General features: G+C 35.7%; 1 protein-coding gene across 1 annotated transcript in view; it reads right to left on the bottom strand.

Annotated features, from left to right (window-relative positions):
• LOC149799777 (uncharacterized) overlaps positions 1 to 9,453 on the bottom strand; it is a 109,088-nt gene extending 99,635 nt beyond the window's left edge. Inside the window, exon 1 of the mRNA XM_089959163.1 lies at positions 9,329 to 9,453. The gene's annotated coding sequence lies outside the window, so the exon portion shown is untranslated. The remainder of the gene's footprint in view (positions 1 to 9,328) is intronic.
• Positions 9,454 to 9,515: the final 62 nt, after the last annotated feature.

The following is a 9,515-nucleotide window of genomic DNA, read 5'->3' on the forward strand; positions in this document are numbered from 1 at the left end:
CCATATGGTCACATGTCAGGATGATAACCTGAAATTCACTCAAAATATTCTAAACTTTTAGGCTCAAGATAAGACATCTAGATTTAAGTAACAGGTGTTCTATTTATAGCATACTGCACTGGGTAACTTTGCTCTATGAGTTAAAGGGATAATTTAAAAACAAAGCATTTTAACTGTAAATGTTTACTGACAATTGTTTACATACAAATCAACATGCCAAATGAGCACTACTTTGCACTGTTTTCATCACATTCACAACAACAAATTAGCTAATTGAACTTCTACTCAGAAGACCAATAAAGTGCTCAGCTTCTGTAATCATCTTGTGAAATCAGCCATACAGCTGAATAGACATTTATTTGAAGTATAACATCACTGCTAAGCTATACCTGATGAAAGAATTGCCAATTAAACGTGTTGTTGTTGTTGTGGGGTTTAACGCCAATTTTTAGCACAAGATAGGCTATACATGGCAGCCAGTATTAATGGTGGAGGAAGAACCCCGGAAAGAACCACCGACCCACGAGAAGCTACTGGCAAGCTTTCTCACATTCCCACATTGGCTGAATCCGAGACTCAAACCCAAGTAGGCAGAGGTGAGATGGCAGCGATTCTTAATGGAGAGTGTTTTAGACCACTCTGGGCCCCTGCTAATTCAACTTGACTTTATAAATTGACAGATGGTCACCTAAAATTAAAAGACAGTATATTTTTAGAAAAATTAGCTTTTATACTGGCCACTTAAAACTGCCCATTCCTACTGTATTAGTCAACAGTCATTGTTTTTTGTTTATGGAAACTATTATTATTCTTACAATTTTAACTTTTATTATTCTTAAAATTTTTAAGAATAAAATTAGTGATTCTTTTCTAATACTACTTTCTAATCATTATTATATTATAAAATCAATGCCAATGAAGGACAATTATAGAGCTCCTGAAATCAATGATTACAATTGCACATCATGATGTAATCAATTACAATTGATTACAATCATAACCACCCCCAGGCCTGCTCCACAAAGAGTAACAGCTTGGTTTTAGTAACCAGTCTCCAAAATAACAAAACTGATGGAGTGCAGATTAGCATAAATTTTGAGTTCTGACATAGTATATGATAAAATTGTTCCAAACATCGAGGAAGGATTTAAAATCCATTTAATTAACAGTGAGTACACCACTCCCTCGATAACTTGCACCCTGATAACTCGCAAACCTACTTATAATTCGGGGTTAGGCATGGCTCCCATTTTTTAAACCAGAAAATACCCTAAAAATTGATCCCTATTTGTTGAACTTTAAGAAAATCACGACCAAAATTGGTAACAGAAACTTTGATGCAGCACTTGTTTTGTCGTCGAAAATGGAAGATAGGACCTGGAAATTTTAATCAACACTTTGAAATATCAAATTTCAAAATAAGGTATACAATTTTTTACATTTTCTTTCCAAATGACATTCCTAGTACTCTGCAATTAATAATATGTAAGGAAATTTTGTCAATTAAAATGTTACTTACGCTGAATGTTAGCAGTACTTTAAAAAATAAAATACAAATATTTTTGTATCAACTGAAATTTGTGTTCTGGTTCTATCTTTTAGTTTCTTGTAAGTGCAATCGTCATAAATGCAACGTTTCCTCTTGTAACTGAACATAAAATGTGTCAATCCAGGAGAAGTGGTTTCAGAAAATTCACTAGTCCCACCTTTCTCTTCACTAGTCCCACTTTACTTTTCACTAGTCGCCAAATGGTAATCACATGCCGAGATTTGATGAGACATATGTACTTAATCCATAGAAAGAAAAAAAAAAACTAATATACAACATATTATTTCTTAAAAGAATTTAATTTTTCAGAAACATTGGTTGTTATACATTTGGCTTCTTCAGGTTCATTTATATATATTTTAGCTGATGGATTTGAAAATATGTCCATGTATATGTATGCCACTTGCACGAGCACTATGCCAGCAGTTGATAGCTGTGTCTGGGTTAAAGTCCTCAAGCTCTGGTCCATTTGCTGAAATGTTCATTAGCATTTGTAAACTCTTTTGGTTTAAGGAATTCCTTAAAGAAGTCTTGATTAAGTTCACTGAACTAAATCCTCGTTCACTCAGAAATAGCTACCGCACACTCAGTATCCGTCTTACGTTATATCCTTATTTTCAAACAAATTTACCTTCGCTGAATCGCCGTTATTACCTTCCTTGCGAAAATAATTTAGTAAACTCATTTTATCCACAGAGTAACTATCAGCTTGCTTGACAACTACTTCTAAAGTGATCATAACATCAATTTTCTCTTTTAAATACAAACTCAAATAGCTCATTAATTAGCATAATTGTTTTCACTTCAAACACAATATCGCACGTGGAAGTTAATCATCTGTATAATCAATTATAAATTAAAGAATCATTACTGTCATTTAATCAGTTCATAAAGAAAACCAACACTGATGTCGGGAAAGTACCTTTCATTAATTTAATTACACTGACTCGCTGGATTAAAATCATAGTGAGCTGCTCATTATGATCTAGATTAAGTAAACTCATTGCAACAAAACCGCTTACAACACTGCTAATTGATCATACTGACTTTCTTTTGTTTTTTTGATTTGCCGATAATTTGGTCGCTTACCTGAATATGCAGTCAAACGGTAACAGGATGTAAATGTATACATGAAGAAGGGTAGAATCAAGTATGTAGTACACCCAGAGGACACGATTGGCCAAATAAAGGTAGATATAGTGATTAACTCTTTACCTTCTGCTAATGCATATATGCGACCATAAAAATAACCTTGTAACCCCAGAGACGCATATACAAGCTGCAAATAATATGGGCCCGGCTGGCTCATACATGCATTTCTGGCCAAGGGTTGGGAAACCCCAGATATGCATTTACACGTTTCATATTAAAGCTTTGTATTGGATGAAATTACAAACATCTGTTCTCTTTTATAATATTTAGCCAATGAAAATAGTCCTTACATAAAATGATGAACGTATTCTATTAATAGTTTTACAGCATATAAGCAGGAAATTCTATTGAAAACGAGGTCAATGGTGCCAGTGAAATAAAATGTCAACATTCATGTATTCCGACGACGATTCTGATGGAAGTTTTGAAGGATTTTAAAGTGATGATATTGATTTTAACCAGATTCAAGATCAAGGATTGGACATTAGTATAAGTCCTGTTTCGACACCTGACATTTCAGATTTATCTGAATCCGAGGATGAAACGCGAGACAATCAAATCTGGTCGGAACACGTGAGACCGGTAAATGTGGACGACTTTACAGCAGTTTCAGGGCCAGCATTTATTTTATAAGAAAATGCAAGGGAGATAGAGTTCTTTTCACGTGCTTCAGGCAGTATCATAAAAATTTACCAAATCTGCAATAAAATAGTGGACACATTGGTGCGCAAAATAGTGGTGAAAAAAGTAATCTAATATACATTTTAAACACAGATATATTGAGAGATATTTTTTATTAAAAATATGTGAATATAAACATTGATTCCTGTGGATTATATGTACTTGTTGGTGGAAATGAGTGGCACAAAACATTGGTAAGTGTTTAAAATTTTATTTTTCATTAAATTACATAGTTTGCATGGGACAAAATTGATACAGAAAATATAAACAAGTATAGAAGTTCTCACTCAGGCAGCTATTATGATGCTCTGGGGTTCAGCCTACAAACAGCTGCTAGACGGCAGGCTGCTTATCAGGCTTAGTAGCCAGGGCAGCAAGTACTAGCAGAAGGTAGAGTTAAAGCACAAAAATAAGGACTCGCCCGACTTTTTTTAAAAAGCACTTGTCACGGACTAGTGACTTGGAAAATTTTACTTGTCCAACTTCAAAAATGACTAGCCCAGGACGTCGGGCTATGGGATTTCCTCAGCCCTGAAGAACCTAATTAAGTGCCAACCGTGTTTTATAACTGACTTGCGTTAGTATTTGTTGTATTGTTGCATGAATTAAAAGCTGGCCTCTTCTGTATTACCATATTAATTACGTCTTTTGAATCAAATAAAGGAGGCGGAATAAAAGAAAAGTTAAAAGGCACGAAAATCCACAAACGTAAAATTTGTCAGGTGAACTCATTTCATTTGATCAATTGAACACTTATAAATGTTATTGTATATGTAACATAAACTAATTTAAATTAACTGAATCTTTGATAACTGATCAAAGATAACAAGGTAGCCAAGCGAAATAATTCCTTTGTAAAATAAAGTGCTTGATTTCACAGATACGGACCATTTAGGGCAAGCGATTTTCAGAGAATTTTTGAACTTGCACCTTGAGATATCCTCACAGATGATAAGAAGTTTCATTATTACTTCCAATCAAATCACAGCATCTTTTTTGTAGTAAACGAACAATACAAAAATTGAGTTTTGACGTAGACGATTGTCTCAGAAAAATAAATGTTGCGTGTTTTTGAAAAAAAAGGAATCTTCTTTGGTGGTGCATCAACAGGTAGTCTAGTTCCCTGCTCTGTGGACACCCGATTTGGCAGGATAATATTAAACACCACTAAGGGAACCAGCTTCATCAAGCAGAAAAAAGTGACATAATACAGAGTTGTTCTCATACACATGATGGTTGTTGAAACCAGTTGGAACAATCTTTCATATGTTGAAAATTTTTAAAATGTTAATTAAACAGAGTAACAAACAACTTCATTAGAAAAAGCGCATTATTAAAAATTATCATTGACGTGATTGTAAAACTAGGATTCAGTAAAAAAAACAGCAAAGTTCCCTACTGATGCACCCCCTCATGGTTTTCTCTATGTCAAAGCAATTTTTTTCCCCAACTTTTCGAGGTCCCTTGGTAACTTGTGCCTCGCTTATAGTGCGGTCTATGTTTTGGGGCCCTGTTGTGCTTGAGTTATCGAGGGAGATGTGTAGCATCATTTTTGTCAAAGCATGGTGTCAAAGCAAATATGTGAAATCAATCTTTTAATTAAAATGACTAGTATGTGCCAGCAATCAAAAGATGGCTTACTCTGATTGTCTGCTACCCACGCAGCTTAACAAAATCTCTTTACCATCACTTACCATAGCTAGCACACTAAATTACTTCCATATGGGGGCCCAGAGTGGCCGAGTGGTCTAAAGCGCTCTCCGTTCTTGTGCTGAAATATGGCGTTAAACCCCACAACTTCCATATGCTTTACAGAAATGGATCAAGTAAAAGAAGTTTGCCAGCACATATCTTGCATACTTTTACATGGATTTCATCATCAATGAGAACATGTGAATCATACTACAAAATAACTTTATTAATGGGCTAACCATGACCAGGGATGGTCCTGGCTTTTAAAAAGCTGTCGCCAAAATAATCGCCAACCTCAATATTTTGTCGCCAATTTTCAAAAAGTGTCGCCAAAAAAAGTAGTGTACATTTTTCCAAGTGTTAATTTAGTCTATTAATGTAACAAGCAATGAAAATTACAAAAGATGGATTAGTTAATACTTTAATTACAACAAGCATTAACAAAATGTTACAAAGTGTTACATGAAGATCCGTCGCGATTTTAGGGCTGCCCACTTGTTGAATGCAGTTTCAAAGTCTGATTTTTCACATCTGTACATGCTGATGCTCATTAAATTCTCAAGAGATGAGATGCAGAGCTTATTTCTGATGTCAGTTTTTATGAGGTTCATCTTACTGAATCCACGTTCACAGTCCTCAGTGCTGACAGGTGACACCAGTAGTCTCTCAGCAGCCCCCCCCCCCTTTATGGCTAGCTTCACAAAGCTTGTAGCAAATTGCTTCCTAAATCCCAAGAATGATCACTGAATGCTGTATAAATTTTCTCGACAAGAAAAATAGGATCTCCATTCCCACGAATGAAACTTACACGAGTCAACACCTGGCAATATTGGACCGTATATATAAGCGTAAATTCACACCCAATTTAGGGATTCTTTCACTCCTGTATTTTGAGAAATAAATAATTATTATTAATTATGCAAAACTGTTTTTTTTTGTTTTTTTTTTTGCTATTTCTTGTTGTGGAGTTTAAGTCTCTGCAGCCGTAACACGGGACTGATGGCAAAAGGAAAAGATCAATGAGTAAAATGCTGTACTGGCGACAGATGTAATTGTGATTGAGATTTTTTCCATTTGCTTTGTATTTATACACAGTAGTCGGTACTTCAAAGGTTATCAGTTTTCTATGAAGGTTCAGCAAAACTATTGTATTGGTATATGTATAAAAAAAAAAACAGAAGGATTAGCCATACAATTAATTGTATCTGTTCTATTCGCGTCTTCAGAAGTGGGTCAGTTGTAGGTATAGTGCGATAGCATGACTGACTGTATCGCAGCATACAGTACTCAGCCCAGATGTCAGCATAAGCAGATTATGATGTAACAATGCACTGTAAAGATAGGGTTGTCAATAAGAACAAAGGATCGTTTGTGTAACAGATTGATTCCAATGCATTGCTTAGTCAAGTTTATGGCTTCCTTTCGTTCTGGCTTTAAATTTATTCAGTCCAAATCCATGATTGTATGTACAAATTAAATAACCAAAAAGTATGTCGCCAAAAAAATCGCCAGATGGGATATTTTTGTCGCCAATAAGGAAAAAAAATCGCAATTTGCGACATTGGCGAAGCCCAGGACGATCCCTGCATGACATTAACCAGTCAGAATATATATTGTTGAAACAAGAAATAACAGCAAGACCTGGCACAGTATACTGCTTTATTGTGAGACCACCTTAAAATGAAGTATGTGCTATATGGTTTTACCAGCACCTAATGAAATGGAATCTCTGACCATACTTGCATTTTAACAGGAAACCTGAATGGTCTCAAAATCAGAGTATATTACATCATGTACCTGGTTGTCATGCATGCAAATGTTCCATTCCTTTGTCTCACATTTTTTCACACATCATTTATTTCTCTAAAAGTGTACAAATCTAAAAAACAAACTTTACTGCAACTATATCATGATGTAACCAATGTCATTTTCCTCTACCCAAACAATATTGCATGATACTTGGCTAAATGTGTACCTCTTTCCATGGCTTAAAAGTACATATGGCTTAAAACTGAAGTTTGAAATGGAAAACATGTGAATGCTCTTTCAAAATGCGAATAAACAAAATAATCAATTTGAATGTCATCCTCCTTATTTATTACTTCTACCCTAGTCCTACAATGCAAGACATAGCATATGTTGTTTTTGTTTCAGTGCTATGCCTTATTATCCAAATAATGGGATTGTATAGCATGTTCCGAAGTCAGTTGACATCAGAACGAGTTGTCAAAGTTTCAGGAAAATCTCACTGTGCTCTCTTTATACTGGCCGAATGAAAATACGACATGGCAGATATGTTTCTTGAACGAAAAGAAACATTGCTTTACAGTTCCAATTGGCATAATATATTTTTATTCATTTCATTAAAGAATATTATTTCAATTCCACCCAATTTAGGCATTGCCAGCTTTCATTGCTTTCCAGCCAACTGAAATGTAGGCCAACAAAACTTGAAAACCGTCAATTTATTTTGTGAGAATTTATTTTGTTGTTGTTGTTGTTCTAGGGTTTAACGCCATTTTTCAGCACAAGATAGGCTATACATGGCGGCCAGTATAACTGGTGGAGGAAGAACCCTGGAAAACCCAGGAAGAACCACCGACCCACGAGAAGCTACTGGCAGGCTTTCCCACATACCCAAGTTAGCCGAGCCTTGGACTCGAACCGACGCAGACAGAGGTGAGATGGCAGTGATCCGGAACGGTGAGCGCTTTAGACCACTTGGGGCCCCTGTGAGAATTTAAATATATTAGAGAAAAGACATCGGGGTAAGTAAAACCTGAGAACAACATTATAACTATAAGAGTCATTATTAGTTGCTAGTCAGTTGTGTATGATATTTCTGAAAATTTTACTTTCATTGTACTCATAGTCGACATCAAAAGAGCGCCATTAGTTAGAAAATAAGACTCATCACCCCCCAGAAAAAATATAGGGTTATGTGTCTTACGTTGTGGGTGTTGTGATTTGGATTTTTAACGTAGCTTTAACAATTTTTCAGTCATATCGCTACGATGTCTGCAGTATGACAGTTTATAGTGATGTCTAGCACTGGGGCATCATGCCGCAGACATGTAGCATGATGTCCCACCCAGTCACAATATCCTGACACCAGGCCGACCAGTACTAATACTAACCTCTTAATGCTGAACGCAAAGCGAGGCAGCTGTTAGCACCATTTTTCTAAGTCATTGTTCTTGCGTTGTAGGACTAACTTCTACCTAGTCCTATATGTAAGACATTGCACATGTTGATTTTGTTTAAGTGCTATGTCTTACTATCCAAATAACGGCATTGTATAGAATGTTCCGATGTCGTTGGCGTCGGAATGAGTAATCAGAGTTTCAGGAACATCAAACACACTTGGCAGCCTATAGCGACACTCTTCCACTAATTTATGTGTAATTAATATACTTAGTGTGCTGTCTTTATCCTGGCAGAATAAAAATATGATGCTAGCAAATAGACGCATTTTCACGTTCTGCTGACATCTATTTGAATTTGTTGCAATGTGACAGCAGTCGAGGTATGCCGAAGTTCAAGTAGGTACATGTTGGGGAGAAGTTTCTTGAATGAAACAAACCGTTGCTTACAGTTCCAATAGGCATGATATATTTTTATTCGTTTCGTTAAACAATATTTCACCTTACCCGGATTTCGGCATTCCCAGCATTGATTGCTTTCCAGCCAACTGAAATGAAGGCCAACGAAACATGAAAATAAGTCTATTTCTTTTGCGAGAATTTGAATTTATTAGAGAAAAGTCATCGGAGTAAGTAAAGTCTGACTAAAGCATTATGACTTTAATTTGTAGAAAAGCCTAGTTATTTTAGTTGTCATTTGTTTGAAATATTCCTGAAAATTTGACTTTCGTAACGATATTAGTCGACATCAAAACACGCTACACAGCGTTGTTAGTTAGGCTGTAAGACATTAACGCCCACAACATAAATATCAGCGTCAGGTCTTACATGTTGGACTAACTTCTACCCTACAAAATACAGGCCGATGCTAGCTTTTCAGCTTTCTCAACGCATCATTCCTCTAGTTGCAAGTGGCAATCTAAGACAAGACAAACACATTACCAAGACAACATGTGATAGTGATCGCTTTGGGACAATCTTGCATCGCGTTTAAGAAGAGGAAAGGAATTGACAATGGATCCTGCCCAGTCTGGTGAGCAAGATTTTTCTTTACTTCGCTATTAAACTAAGTGTTGCAAAATAAAAATGCACTATTATCTATTAAATATACCTGTTCAAGTTAACGATACTAATTAAGACAGCGCAATTATAAAACAGGACCATAAAATTTGGAACATTGGCACTGCATCTATAGTATCCAATGCATAGTGTCCTCCATAATTGAATGGCGGGTAGTTAATACGCATGCTCATGACTGTCAAAACTAATTCATACAAATATTTTCAATCCTTTATTTT

The sequence above is a fragment of the Sinohyriopsis cumingii genome, chromosome 5 (assembly GCF_028554795.1).
Source record: "Sinohyriopsis cumingii isolate HCF-2022 chromosome 5, ASM2855479v2, whole genome shotgun sequence".
NCBI lineage: Eukaryota > Metazoa > Mollusca > Bivalvia > Unionida > Unionidae > Sinohyriopsis > Sinohyriopsis cumingii.